Source organism: Onychostruthus taczanowskii, unplaced genomic scaffold (genome assembly GCF_017590055.1).
Source record: "Onychostruthus taczanowskii isolate IOZ18803 unplaced genomic scaffold, ASM1759005v1 scaffold27, whole genome shotgun sequence".
In the NCBI taxonomy this organism is placed as follows: Eukaryota; Metazoa; Chordata; class Aves; order Passeriformes; family Passeridae; genus Onychostruthus; species Onychostruthus taczanowskii.
Genome location: NW_024500017.1, coordinates 4591852 through 4607808, shown reverse-complemented (window position 1 = coordinate 4607808; position 15957 = coordinate 4591852).

Sequence of the window (15957 nt, the reverse complement as noted above, 5' to 3'; positions counted from 1 at the left end):
TTCCCAGTGTAGCTCCATGCAAAACTGCTACACCTTTATGGTCCAGTGTTGCACAGCGACGCGTCTAGTCTTGTGAGGTACTAAGCCCATACATATAGTGGAGGAGGCAGTGATCTCTGCCTGCATCTACAGGTCTAAATTCAGTGTGCATTTTGCCTGAGGAAAGACTATTATATTTTATTTTACTTGCCTTAATAAAAATTCTTTGAAGTGCTAATTATCCTTCTGCTGCCACTTGTTGGTATATGCAGCATGTACTGCTCTATGATATTTCTGTCTTATCTGTTTACTATTTTCTAGTGAGTGGCTTACTATGAGCAATTCATTCCTCCATTTGCTCTTTTACCTCCTTGTAACAACATTTGAGTTCAGGGTGGAAACTTCCACTTCTCTACTGGAAGAGATCAGACAGTTGACAGAATTTTTGCCAAGGTACACAGAATTTCTACACAGGCTTTTTCTACCGACTTGGCTATTTGTAGCCCATTTGGTCCTCTCATACTTTTGTCAAGGTACGATTGGTGCTTTCAGAAATGTTGCTTTTTTTTAGATTTGGTGTTGAGACCAGGTTTCAAACCCCCCCCCCCACATTCTGTTAGCTGAGCTACATGCCAGAGTGCAGCATATTTTAGCAACTGTCTTTTATGCACTTCATTAAGTGTAAATGTAACAAGCATCTCAGTGTTCTCCATAATGAAAGGATTCTTTGAGTGCTAAATACTCTTTTGGTTGTTTTTAATCAAGCTTAATATGTGTGAAATTTGTGGGAATGACAGTCCCATAGATTAACAGCAACAACAGGTACAGCCAGAAATCCCAACCTACCTAACATATGCATAACATACCACCACTTTTCTTACCCCTTGGCCTACTCAGAAAACCTTGCTGATCAATTTTGCTCTCATGGACATTCAGTTGCAGTACTCCCTGTTGTCTTTCAGCAATGATATCCACAGGTGGCTTTTTGATATCAGAACTTAAGGAGAAGATGTAAATACCACTTGGTTCCTTATGCAATTTAGTTCACTGTGGAACTTTATGCAATTTAATCCACTGTGCTTTCACAGCTGGAAAAATGAGCAAGACCTTTTCACAATCGGACAGTGTCTTGTTAGCCATCCACAAGTAACGTGGGGGGCTAACTTGTCAGTTAGATAATCAGATTTTAGAAAAAATCTCCCAGCTAGGGTTATCTTGAAGCAAAGACCCAGAGCAAGTGGGACAGGTTTATAAGTTTGTTTCAACTTCACTTAAAACAATAGGCTTGAGGTGTTATTTGCCTGTTCATTTCAAAGGGTTGTTAACTAGATGGCCAATGCTGATAAATGTCATCACACGATGTCCTTTTTACAGTATGTTCCAGATCAAAAACCTGGACTGAGCACATGTACCCTTCTTGTGTTGCCTGCTTACAGAGCAATTATGTCCTGGGTACATTTTAGCCACTGCAGAGCCAGGCAAACCCATCTCAAGTTGCCTGTCCCAGAGGAATTTTTTTCAGGTTGACTTGGGAGCACTCAAAAAGCATGGCAAAGGTGAAGAAAAGGAGAGATGGGGAATCCTAGGGAACTCCAGCAGAGAGGAATACAGGCAGGAACATCCAGCAGTGCATGTCACAGTTTTCCTATGACATGACTCAGGCTGAGTGTTCACCTCCCAAAGGGCTGCACTCAGCTGTGCAGTAGAAGCACGTTCTATTTACAGCCTATTCAATGCTGTAACTGGGCTTATAAAACTGCTTACAGACATAATGGGCTGACAAATATATTCCAAAGACTGTACAACAACATAGCTTAAAATGAATCATGACTGCCATGTAAATCAAACGCAAAATCCATTTCAATGCTCTGAACTGTATTTCTCCTTTTTTCTTTTCTTTTTTTCTTTTTTTTTAATTCTTTCCCATTTCTTCTTCACTTTTTACTCTTTTCACACCTTGCCAGAGCAGTCTCCTAGACACAGGAACATCTCTGGTTGTTTACTCACTCAGTAGCAGTGAAACATTTTCATATATCTCCTTCCCTGGTGAGATAGATAGATAGATAGAAATATATTTAGATATAGATATATGTAGATATATATAGATATATTTTGTATAGAGTTTGCATATATATTTGAAGATGAAGAAAAGATATCACTTTTCCAGACATAATTCAATAATGAACATGAACAGCTTTCAATACTTGAAATGAACTAAAATCCGCAAATTTCTTTTTTTTTTTGGTCCTCTCCTATCTCATCCATCCTAGTGGTTTCCAGTTTTTCCCATCTGTGCTCTCCCTGCCCTGAAAGCTCCAGGTGTGTCCTTTCCCTCTCTCACCACGGAGATGCTTTAGTAAAACTCATGGTTTTTCTACACACCTGGCAAACTTTCACTTAGGTTTTAAAAACAGAAGGGAAAAAAAAATCTTAGGAAGTTGTTTCCACTCCTGAATTCAAGGAGTGGGAAAGAGATATGCTCTTAGAAAAAACCACACATCCAGGGACAAGGCCTGGACCCCTGAAATTGCTTTTTTTGCACACAGAAGATGGATCTACTCTTCCTTCTCTACTGCCCCGTGGAAATGAAGTTGAAGTGAATTTGCACTGTGCCAGTGCAAAAGCAAAGTGAAGCAGCAATGCCCCACATATTCTTATTTCTAACCCATTTGAGCAAAATCTACACCTAGCCTCACTGAGTCAGAGCCCTTCTCTTTTGCTCCTCAGCTCCAGCTTGAATGATCCCAGATTTTCGCCACATCTTCAAACACATCCCCGACACTCCCCGGCCTTCCCAGAGAAGGGAGCAGCGGCGGTGCTCCGCGCTCGGAGGCCGCGGCCCGCTGGGCTTTGATGTGGCCGAGCTCCCGGAGCCGGGGCGGGCTGCGGCGGCTCGGCCCGCGCTGCCCGGGGCCCTGCATGCTCCTGACACCTGGCTCCGACAGCGACACCTCCCCGAGGGCTCTGTCCTGCTCTGGGAACCGGCCCGGCGGGCAGCCTTCAATGGACGGCCCGGCCTGGAAGTGGGGCATTTGCGCTGAATGAACGTTTCCATTTTGTGAGAGACAACCCCGGGCCCGAGGGCCTGAGCGGGAGCCTGAAAGATCGAAAGTGTTTCGATGTGGGGACTCAGCTGGTCCCGGGACAAAACAGAAGCCAATTGTGAAACTGGAGACATTTCCAAATTTCCCCAGTTTCTAAATGGGCATTAAGATCAGTTCAATGTATAACTTCAACAGGAAGCCACCATGGGTCATTGGTTTGTGACTCCTTTTATTTCCTCTTTTGTGCCATCCTTCCCCTGCACGTATCCTCCACCTTTCACTTTAAATAAATAAGAATTTATGAAATTATTTTTCTTTGTTAGCAGACTCTGTCGACAAAAAAATTGCAGAAATGAAAAGTGTAAACAAACAGCGGCCATAATAATTTATAAAAAACATTTTTAATACCTATATTTTTGTCCTGGAGAATAAAAAATCAAACTGCGTAATGAGAATTGGATTTTTTTTTTTTTAATTGACATGCTAAATCCACTCACATTCTGTCCCAACTGCAAACTTACACATGGACAACACTGTAACACATTCAGAAGATCATTCATAATATGTGATTTGGGGCTGGGCCATTCTATGAATTAGAGTTTTAGGTAAAGAGCCTTTTATTTTTTTGTTCTGATGTATTATACTAGGAAACATGCAGCTGAAGAAACCCACTTGGATTATTAATTGTAGCCCATAATCATAAGTAAGTCTGTATAGTGAAGGTGACTTGACAGATAATCAACTCACCCCAGCCCTAAATAGTTCCTCTAGAAAGAAAAGGAGAATAAAAAGACATCACTGGTGTTGTGTATTAGTTTGGTTAAGAGCACAAGGTCTTCTTTAAAATTTGTGCGCCAATACATAAAACCAAAATATTTTCTTATTTGCCAGCATGGCCTGGGACATGCTCCTTCTAGCCTGGACTCAATAACAAGTCTTATCTTGAGCAGGTGAAGTAGAGCAAAAGACCTGAGAGTAGAAATATTTTGGAGAGCCTTTGGGAACAGCCTAGGTGTACTGGGACTAATTCACCAACCTCAGACACTTTTTCTTCAAGAAGTGTAAAGAAACATTAAACACAACATATCAAAATCTACTTTCTCAGTTGGAATGAATCAGGCTTAATTGGCAGATTTATGGTGATTTACACCAGTTAAACTCGTAATGAGTTTTGGATTGCATTCTATACAGTTCTCGCGTAAATTAGGATATTTTACTGCATTTTTACTAACACTTTTTCCAGCAGACTGAAATGGGCTTAAGCTGTCCTTTTAAAACAATATAAATACTTCTGCATGTCTCAACTTGGAGAATGTCCTCTTCTTGACTGCTGCTGCTGGGTAGCAAGTGATTTCTGCTGATAGTTATCCGCTTGCCAGAGGATATGAATGTGCTAATCTTACTTCCAATACAAACAACAATTGGGGCAACTTTTTGCAATGTAAATGGTTTGTTGGGTGCATTTTATGACACAGCTTGTGTCATCACAAGCACTGGTCATTGTTTGCTTTTCTTTAAAATTAAGTCAAAGTATTCCACAGCATTGTTAGGCACCAAAATAAATTAGGTCCATTTGTGCATGGTCGAGGTGCAATTGTGCACGTAGGCATTTGTACTCAGTTTTTAAAAGGGATGCAGTTATCAAGAATTAAGAAGACCTGAACTGCATGTAAGGACTTAGAGGGTTTTGTCTGATGAAGACGATTAAATACACAGAAAAAAAAAAAAAATGTAGGCCTTATGTTTTTCCTCCCCGGTTACTGAGATGTGCACTAACATTGTATTTTTGGGCAATTGTTCATGTCAAGAAAAGATGGGCATTTATCCTGGTTGGTTACGGTTTGCTTAAACATTGCACTTCATTTTTTTCATATGAATTTGAGACCTATGAAGCTGCCCAAAACCTACAAGTCAGAAGAACTGAATTTAAGTCTTTCTGTTTGTTTCTTCAGAGCAATTTTAAAAGACATTTTAAAAACTGCTATTAACTGAAGTGAACTTCACATTTCCAGTCTCTGAGCTCACTGGGAGATGAAAGGATCCTCCTGGCCATTGCTCAGCACTTTCCTTTCGCACTCCCTTGTCCCACCATGGAGGTTATTAACTTTTTACAAGCGCTGCTCACATCCTCTCTTTGATGGATAGTGCTAAGCTTGTACTTAGATTACAGGATTTCCTAGCAAGGCCATTTTGCTATTGAGAGGGAGGAAATTTTAACACAAGGTGATTTTTCATATCAACCCCTCCATTCTCCCCACAAAAATTTGCATGGGGAAATTTTTTCAAGGAGTCTCACACCACACCAGCTTGAAGCCTTAATGGATGGTTATGGGTGTCCCAAGCACAGGGTGCAGTGACAGGTTTTGGGCTAGTCCTTCCTTGCTTTTTGTGTCCAACTGCAACTTACAAGGGGACTTTGCCCTGGGATTTCAGTGCTGCTCTCTTGCAGTTCCCATTGGGACACAGGAAACCTGGGGAGACCTGTGGGAAGACTGAATGAGAATAGAGAGGAAAGGTGGTAGAAAGAGGGGAAAGAAAGCACCCTTTTTCCTTTCTGAAATCTTTGTCCCATTGCAAAGTGGAAAAAAAAAAAAAAAAAAAAGAGAAGGTGGAGAGCGAGGCCATAGGGGAAGGAATCTTCCTGCTACCTTATTACTCTCCGCACACTGTGAACTCCCAGCTGTGGCCAGCCTAGCTCCTGCCCTTCTCTCTCCTCTGGCCTCTGCACCTAAATTTCTCACAACCTTCTTCCCAGCTGGAAATGTAAATCAGAACACATTCAGAATTTTAAAACAAACAAAACAAAAAACCAAAAACCAAAAATGAAACAAACATGAGTAAGAAATCCCCATTCTCCTTTATGGATTATGTAATAACAAATATAGCTGGTTTTTACTGTCTCTAACTTTCTGTGATTTCTAACTGAAGTTTCATGACTCATGAACTTACTTTTCTATCTAAAAAACTTACTGGCTTTGTTTTTTTTCCTTAGTGGAAAAAAAAGCTGACACCAGATGTTTCTTTAGACCCTTCCCTGTCCTGAGTGAGTAAACACCAGAGACAAACAGGCTGTTCTGTCATCTTGCTCCTCTCCAGAACACCAACAGTTTTAACACTTAGCTAAGAAAAAGAAATTTAAACTGCTACCAACTGTATTTCCAGCTAAATATATGTAAGTCTTCACTCTTAAAATTAAATAAAAGTTTTTGCTCATGAATAATCTGACTGTTTATAAGCAGCGTGGTATGATGCACAGATACAATAAAGCTCTTGTGCTGTCCGAGCCCTTGGCTCAAATGAGTGTGTCTCCTGGCCCAGGAAAGCAACAGCCTTTTCTAACAGCCGCCTGTCAGTATTTTTAAACCTTCTCTCCTAAAATAACATGTCGATGTTTGCCTACCTGAACTTACAGGAAGACTGAAGGAAAATTTGTGGGCACACCACTGTAAATGGATTTTGTCACGGTTTTTATGATGTCATCAGATTATTTATCCTGCTGTGCTGAGAAACTGAGAATTTCGTTTCCCATTTCAGTCCCCTCATCTCTTAAGGCATTTTTGAACCCTTTTTTTTTTTTTTTTTAACACCTCTGAAAGTAAGGGGTTGAAATTGTGGAGAGCAAACCGCCCCTCCTGAGGTGAAGCTGAATGCATTGGATCCATTCTGCCAGCTGGCATTCAAGCTTGCCATGTTGCTTACGAATATATCCCAAAGCAAACCTCAAAAAACCCCACCACACAGACAATTTTAATTCCTTCCCTGTCAGTAACACCACTACATTTGTTTAGGAGCTAGGCATGGGACTATGGTACTAGCTAGTATTTTATCTTCTACTTATTTTATACCAAGACATTTGAGAGAGATGAAAGAGTAAACAAGCTCTCAGGTCAAGATATTTTTGCACTGAGACCACTACATCTGCAAATTACAGGTATTTTAAACTTTTTTTCAATTACAAACATGCATAAAATATTAGATCACTGCATGGTTAGCTAATATTATTTTAATATCACCTTTCATGTAGAAAAAATGTTACTTCTACCTCAGTCTTTGCTTAACAAGTAATTCAAAGAACAAATCTTGGGTGTAGGTGTTTTCTCAGCTTACCAAAATTAGTTAAAATTAAGTTTCACTCTATCCTTGTTCAGTAGTCAGAAGATAGAGTTATGTACCTTCTGGGATCTGCTCATCCATTCAAAAATAGATGCCTACTTTCACATGGACACAGGTAGGGCTTTTTTCCACTAGGATCCTGGTGTGCTCCAGGGCAAGACCTAATTATGTAAGCCATTGTTTTCACTATAGGCAGTAAAACACATTTATGCATATGTGCATTTTGCAGCAGGAATTGTACCCGGTGATTTGCATCATAATTCCCAGAGCAGCTCTTCTGCACAACCTCAGGGGTTTGAGTTGCAGCACTGGGATGGGTGGAATGTGTTTGTGGATGGTGCTGAGGGATTTCAGACTGCAAAAGCTGTCTGATACAGGTCTGGGGGACATCTGGCAGTGAGGAAAGTACTGACTCCTGCTGTCAGTGGGAAGCAGAGCCTGGAGCAAACCCTCTGTAGCTGTGAAGCCAATTGCTTCATGCTGGGAAGGGTCCTGAGTGAGAACTAAAGCACAAAAACTGTGGGTGATGTGGGGAGGGGAAGCTGGGACAAGGGAGGGAGCAGGGTCACTAAAACAGCCAAGAAGTCTGTCTGGAAACTGCTGTTTCAGTAGTGCCAATGTCTTCCACTTAATCTAAAATCTGATTTCTCCTTTGGTTCCCAGCAGTCTGCAATGCTGCCCTTCCTGTGGAAACCATGTGCCTGAGTTTGTACTTGACTTGTAGAACTGAGGGGCAGCCATAGGAAGAAGGACACCTTCTTAGAAAATGATATTTGTGAAACATTAAGATAGAAAATGATAATTTTTGGGGCTGCATCAGAGCTGGGGATTTGTGGCAGGGTGTCAAAAGCTGTTCCTTGTATTGTTTTGGTTTCTTCTGAACTTGCAGAGTAGTCCCACTTCCTTCAGTGTTACAGCCATCCAGATGGATCAGGATTTATCAGGGTGATAAATGGTGAGAAATTGCTCTGCAATTTAGCTACATGTGGAAAACATGCTTTCAAAAATGTGTTGTTGTCTTTTTAGAAGTGAATGTGGAGATTTTCTTAGACGTATTTTTGGGTCTTTAGTTTCCCAGTATACATTTATGTCTTGATTCCACCAGAGTTAAATTTAAGATTATATTAGTTTTGCAGTCAGGAAGAAAATTATTTATCCTTGCTTGTTTCACATTTCTGCACCATTAATTCACGGTAAGATGAATTTTTAAGACATAAGGTGCTTTTTTGTTGTCCTCTCCTAGGTAAGACTTTATGACCATGGCAGATTGAGAAATGAAGACTAATTAAGACTAATTCCTCTCCACTGAGACAGAATTAGACTCATCTGTGCTTCAATGTACACATCCAGACCACATTACTGCAGCTGGCATTGAATCACCTGTTGCTCCTACTTTACTGCTGAAGGAACCATGGTCAGACAGACTGGAAAACTCCACAGTCTGAAATGGTTTTTTAACTTTTGAAGGATGACAGCATTTATGTGGATGATCTGGATGTGGCCTACATCTCTGATAATATAATTATTCTCTAAATATAGAGCCATTAAACACTAGTTTAACTTTGGATAGAGATGCAAGTTCTTTGAATATTAGTTCTGTGGGTGTTTAGAAAGAGCATATTAGCACTTAAGAGCATAATTTTCATAAAAATGTGTGGCAGCCAAGTTCATAGGCAACATGAATAAGGTTAAATGAATTGAGAGACTTTTGTGCTATGCAGCAAAACACTGAGTCAGATGCAAGCCATTCACTCTCCAGTATCCAACAAAATGCCGATGCAGTGAGCAATTTCACACAATATGAGGAACCTGCTGCTGTTTTCTTGTATCACTGCATACTAGCAAAGGAAAAAAAAAATGTGACAAAATGTTGATTTCTTTATTAACCCAAATTCTGGGATGAGTTTCGGAGTGCCAGAGAAATGGCAATACTCTCTCATGAACTGTTAACAAGGTTGAAGTGTTGTCCAGGCATAGTTGCTGTGGGAACTCATGCTGTTGCTTCATTCTTTGCTCAAAAAGACCATGCAGCCTTCAACAAGAAGAAAACTCCTCTCCCCACATAGTAAGAACCATCATCCCTTGAAAGGACAATCTTGGATGCCCACCCTAGCATTCAGCACAATGTCACATGAAATTAGTGTGTCCATGTAAAACATGGCCACAGGCCATAAAGAAGTGGTGGGAATACCCAACCATGGGCTGTAGGAACCTTATTTTGCATGTGCAAACCTTATAATCTGAGGATAGTCTCAGGCCTTTTGTGGGATGTTCTGTATGGAAACAGGGTGTCTCAGGAAGTGAATGCACTGAAGAGCATTCTGGATAAATTTACTTGTCTCTGGCATTATCAGTCTAATGTTGGTAGCTTTTAGGGAAGATTTAGTTTAAATATACAAAATAAGAGACTATAAATCAGCTTTATGATGTTTATATGCTTTCCTTGTGAGATTGATAAATTCTGTTTGTTTCTTGCTTCATCTTATCTTCTCTTAGTTATTCTTAATTTTCAAGATGCAGTTGGCACCCATTTAATCCAAACACTTCAGATTCCTGTTATGAAGACAGAATTTCTAACTGCAGAGCTGACTGTATTTAACTAATTTCAAGGTTTCAGATTTAGGGGGTTATGAGAAGTATGGTCCACACATGCAATATCTTCCTTCAGGATGTCTGAGGTTACATTAATTATCAAGCTTCCAGGAGAGGAAACATTAATCATTTGTCTCTGTACATTGCTGGGATTATTCCAAAACCTCCTTCCTTTTCTCTGTCGATATAAACCCAATAAGGAGAGAAGAGGAAGGTTTAACATATGGTCAGAGATAGAGAGCATGTCCTTTTCTCCAGAAGCACACATCAAAGATTTGCAGAGATCGGGCAGATTCATCAGCAATGCTCTTAGGCCAATATAGGGCCAAGGATGTGAGTTAGTCACAAGCAAAGTGACTTTTGACTTCCATAAACAATTTTTAGAGATGATACAATAAATTTTTATTTTCCTTGCTCTGCTCCCCCATTCAATAGTCTGCTATACTCCCTTTGTAGCATTTCCTTTTGCCCTTATCTCCAATACAGTAGAAAGGGCCATGGATGTAAAACCTGAAAATCTCCATTCTTGAGCAGAGTCCAGGAATCAAACTCAAAAAGCCATATGAGCCAGGATTCAAGCAAATGTTTTGTCAAATCAGTTTTGTCCTTAGGGTTCAATGTTCATGGTATTGATAATGTGAGAGAACTGGTAACATTATGATGTTCTTGAGGCATTTTCTGTTCATGTCAGACACAGATGAAGTTTTCCAAAAGAAACACAACTAGCTAAGAATAAGATCGGCTCTTCACAGAAAGATCGAGCTGAATGCCTTCTGCATGGAGAATTTTTCATCTAAAACTAACAGTCATACTCTGTTCTCAGCTACATAAGAGAAGCCCAGGTAACTACAGCTGAACCAGTGGAGCTGCTCAACATTGTTAATGGTGTAGATGTACTTGATTTTCAGAAAAGTGCTGGGAGCCTTGTTATTCATTCCCTTTTATTCTCTTGATATGCTCAATTTCCAACTAATTCTTCTTGTTCATCTTTTCAAACTATAGGCAGTAATCCAGGTTTTCCATGCTTTAGGGAATTTACAATATCACAAGAATCTAAGCCATCTGATCTCCTTTTCTTAAATCTGAGTAACACCATCCATGTGAGTTTGTTTTCTACTACACTGTTCCGAGAGCTAAGGTATCCTGAAATTATCTCGGTGTCTAGAATTGCAGGGTCTAAGTTAGACATAGGATAAAAGATCAAAGTCATACTGGAGACATTCCATGTATCACAGTTCTGTAGCTTTCGTACATTAGGCTCCTTTCTCAGAAATGCAAATAAAGGAGGGTAACAGAAACTTGGGGGCAAAAGATTTCTCCTGTTCTCTGTGGAACTACAATGAATTAGAAGAATAAATATTATATAATTAAAAGGAACAACAGGCTTTGAAGGAACCATGTCCTTATGATCAAAGGGCTGCATCATATCCTAAGCTAAAGAGTTTTTCTATTTATACTGTTTAACCACTTGGATTTACTTTTGTAAAAAAAAGGAAAAAAACCCAAAAAACAAAAAACAACCCAACTATATCCCTGAAGGATAAAACCATGTGGGAAAAGAGCAACTGCCTGAGATTTTTGTCCTGCTCTCTCTGCACCCTTGTGCAAGAGAATGAACCTTTCCTCAAGCATGCTCCCTAATCACTGGGCCATTCTCTTGGTTTCCGTCATTCCCTGAGGCATCCAGTCCACGTCAGCAGTCAGTGTGCTTTTGGAAATGAAAAAAAGGTGATTCCATTAGTCAAGACCCTAAATCCACACTGAAACAGCAGCATGCCAAAGTGCACAGATGCTAATAAATATATGCATAGTTGGAGTATTGCTTCAGAAAAATGCAATGTAACTCATTACCTTTCCTTCCCACAAAAGACACTGCTTTGAAAAATAGGAAACAAACACAATGCTTTAAATGGAACTGCTGATTTTGATGTTACTTATAAGGGAAAAGTCAGATCACACTGGAAACAACATGATTTTAGATCATTTGATCTACAGGAGAAAGGAAGGGTTTATCACCACCCATAAAAAATTTGGAGCTTTTAAAATGAAATACAAATCTCCATTTAAATTTTTCATGTTAGCGAATTCTTTTCAGTATGACATACAGATAGAGAGGACTTTTTTAGTTAGTATGTTTTGGAACGACAAAACTAGCCATTTTTTTAATAAGTCATTTTGGAAATAGCCCTACTTTTGCTATAAACCTCTGTCCTGCCTCATCCTGTTTTACAGAGTTCTCTTTCTGTGCAGATTCTGGCAGAAGCCAGCTTGCTAATTCCCAAAGACTTAGCCACATGATGGTTTTCATATAGCTGCTAAAACACTTGACTCCATTAATTGGCCAATAATATGTTTACATTTACAAATGGCTTGCTTAGAAAATTCCCACGGGATAACCGATGCATTGAAATAATTTTTCCAATAGATCCAGGCTCTTTTACTTCAGTTTTGGGAAGCTTCATGTAAAGGCAGTGCCTGCATGCGTGTGCCTGTATGCTTAGATGTAAGGGACCACACCAACAGATGCTTCCAGGGAGCAGGAGGCAGAATTGAAACGTCTAAGTCTAAAACTATAATCCACAGAAACTTGCCTAGCCTTGCAGGAGATAAAAAGAGCCACAACAAGTGATCATTTCCCTTGTGAAGTTCACTAGGTGCTTCCAGTGCTTGACAGCCTGTTTTGCTGCTATCCCTCCAGAGCTGAACATTTTGGTACCTTTCTTATGACTGCAGTCCTTTGAGACTTGCAAACTGGCCAGTCCCACACTCATATGCCCAGAGGTCGGTCCAGCCGGTGTTCCCTGGAAAAGCTGGATGTGCATCGACAACACTCACTTCTGCACAAAGCACAGCCAGCCTTGGATGAATCCTGCATCTGGAAGGGAAGCAGAACTGTGGCTTTTATCTGAGGATTTAGAGGTTTAAAGCTATTACCCAGGAAGCTGAAGCTCAAGTCTTTACTCCTCCTCAGCCGAAGGCAGTTCCAGCTCAGATCTGCAAGGTCCCTCAGGAGCACTGGGAGGGAACATCCTCCTCTAAGTAGGCCAGAACTGGTGTGGCTAAAAAACACCGAGTCAAAGGGGCAGGAATAGAGTAAGCCACAAACAGGGGATGTTGTCCTTGTGTCTAGGAAGCACAGACTTCAAGCTGCACAGCACAGTAAAGATCTCCAAGAATGTTAATGTTTTTAGGCTAGAAGCCTGGTGAGGGAAGTTGCCCCCAACACATAAATGCTGTCCTGCTGTCTCAGCTGCTGATCAACACCCTTCATTTTATACGGGCGTCTTCAAGTAAACACTTCTCAGTTTGCAAGACACTTGCTAGAATTTCAGTTAAAAAATTAAAAACAAATTCTTGGAAATAAATTTTCTCATGAGCTCTAAGACCAAAAGTGAAATAACAGAGCAATGTAACCGAACAATTTCTCATCTTTAAAGCAGAACCATATAACCTACATTTTCTTGTTAAACTCAGATATGTATTAATTCTTTCCTTATTTATTCAAAATTTATTAAAACATCGGGTACACTGGAACATCTTAAAGAGTGCAGTGACTTAATTCCATTCTTCCATATGAGAGACAGAAATTAATTATTTTTATATACAAGAGAAGGCAAAAAATGTGTAACCACAAATTGTTTTTCATCATAAGGACTTCACTGATGGCTTCTAAATCACTAATCGTACTTGCAGATGAATTTCCTTCCACTACAATGGAAAAAGATTAGTTATTAAAATTTGGCATATTAATATAAATTATGTCTGTGGTGCTTTCTAAAGTAAATTGAATATACTTTTGATGTTGTATATAGAGTTGGAAGAGTGTTTCAACCTGCCCATTTCTCTAATAGACTGAGAAAGACATTAAAATATCTGTATAGTTATGAAGCTAAGGGAACACTGACTAATCCCAGCACTAAACCATGTCCCTAAGTGCCACAACTACACATCTTTTAAATACCTCCAAGGATGGTGACTCCACCACTTTCCTGCGCAGCCTGTTCCAGAGTTTGATAACCCTTTCCGTGAACAATCTTTTCCTAAGATCCAATCTAAACCTCCTGTGGTGCAACTTGAGGCTCTTCCTTCCTGTCTTATCACTGTGACCTGGCAGAAGAGCCAGACCCGCACTCAGCTAGAGCCTCCTTTCAGGGAGTGCTTAGACAGTGATGAGATGCTCCTGGAGCCTCCTTTTCTTCAGGCTGAGCTCCCCCAGCTCCCTCAGCTGCTCTTCACAGGACTTGTGCTTCAGACCCATCACCAGCTCTGTTGCTCTCCTTTGTGGATACATTTGCAATTTCAGAAATCTTTTTTCTACCCATCTCTTTCAGTTAAATAGTTAACTTCCCTAGAAGTACCTTTTCTGTGAGATCTCATTCTGTATCCAGATGCAGTTAGAGCAGTGTTTTTCCTCACAAAGAAGTATTTTTTTACGTCACAGGGAAATAAGTTTGTGCTAATGAGCTTTATGAGGTAAAAAAATTACTCCAAAATACCTAAGGATCTTATTGCATGTTGGAATTCCTTGAAGAAGGAAGTTCATGAATCATACTGCCATATTATATGTCTATAATACATCTAATACGTGTGGATTTAATTAGCAAGTATGTAAAACTTACATTGAGTATTCTAGTACTTAGTTCTACAACAATCAGCCTGAAAAGCTGTTTTTAAATTCAATACTTAGAAAGTGTATCATCTGGATTTTCATCTCTAAAATATAATTTCTACATGAACATCACAGGTAATCTGTGGGAAAAATAGCAATATTCAGAAACTGAGTAATGTTGTAGCAGATCCAATTTTGAATTAAACTTTTCCTAGAAACTAGAAGATGTTAACTGTGCATTTGATAAAAACTTAAATCATATTTTCGAGAGAGGGAAACAGAGGAAAAAGAAGCATATGGAGGTCAGTCTGGGTGTGACGTTCATTACCACGTAGGTCTAAGTCCCATTAGTCATTTCAGTGCAATTTTTTTTTTTTTTTTTATTTCTAATATGTTGACACTTTGAGTGCTTGTGTACATTGTGGGAAAAGAAAGAGAAGAGAAAAAGGAAAAGTGTGAGAAAAGCAAAGAGGAAAGGGAAGAGGAAAGGGTAGGAAAGGGAAGAGGAGGGGAGTGACTGCAGGAATACACATGGTCTCTGGGAAAATGGCAAGATAGATGAACAGGATACAGCGTGCAAATAAATTCTTACAGTTCATGGGCCCTCAAAGGCACAGTTCTTAACTGGCAGGTGTTCTGACTCCTTGTTAGCTTATACAGCATTGTTGGCTACTTTTGAAATGTGATCATTGTATTGCCAATGTGATAACTAAGTGATGGTCATCTCTTATTCCCAGTTTTCCCATTTTCCCAGTAGAGAGGTGGAGCCCATTCCCAATCTGGGCAGAGAAACAATGCCTTCACAAAAAGATTTTAGAAGTATCCATGAAGAGAATGTATCTTCTTTGCAGGATAGCTCACACAAGTCGCTCAAGGAACAATAAAAATGGCAGAAGGCACAGTGATGTGGCAGTGATGCTGTCACTGAAATGGGTGATGATATGGGAAAGAGCAGACTCAACAGAATCGTCTGCAGGGGTGCACAAACTGTGATAAAAAGAGCTGTGGGAGGATTTAAATAACCTTGTCAAAGTGCATGTGTGCACCCCTGCCTTCACCTCTAGATCTGTCAAGAGAAAAATAAAAATATCTTTAATTATATTCCACAAAAACATCATGAGTCTATAGGGTGCTGTAGACAGACTGAACTTTGTCACCCCGGTGTGAGAGTCCTGGGCCTGGTTAGCACATCCAGAGATGAGCTGGAGGAGGCCTGGAAAGAAAGTCCTGCAATTCCTCCTGCTTTAGTCCAATTCATGGGGAGAAGGACATAACCATGGGACTTCGTACTGGCACAAGCCACCCCAGGAACCTCCTTGTTCCTCACTTTAGTTTCAAATGAGGGAGTGCATTTGACACATGGAGGCTGATCACAACACTGATCTGAAATAATGCTTTTGACTTTGACCTTCCCTCTCCTGAATTTGCTTTACCCTTCTGTTGTCCTTTATCTTTGATCTAGAGCAAGAAGCTTTTGTGGCAGAACACCATCCTCTTCCTGCACCTTTGTGCACCACTAAGCAACTGTAATATTTATAATATCAGATTTTGGGTGGCCTGAGCAGTCTTTTGGTTTTCAAACAAAGGGGTAATTAAGCAACTTTTGTGGAGTCAAAACTT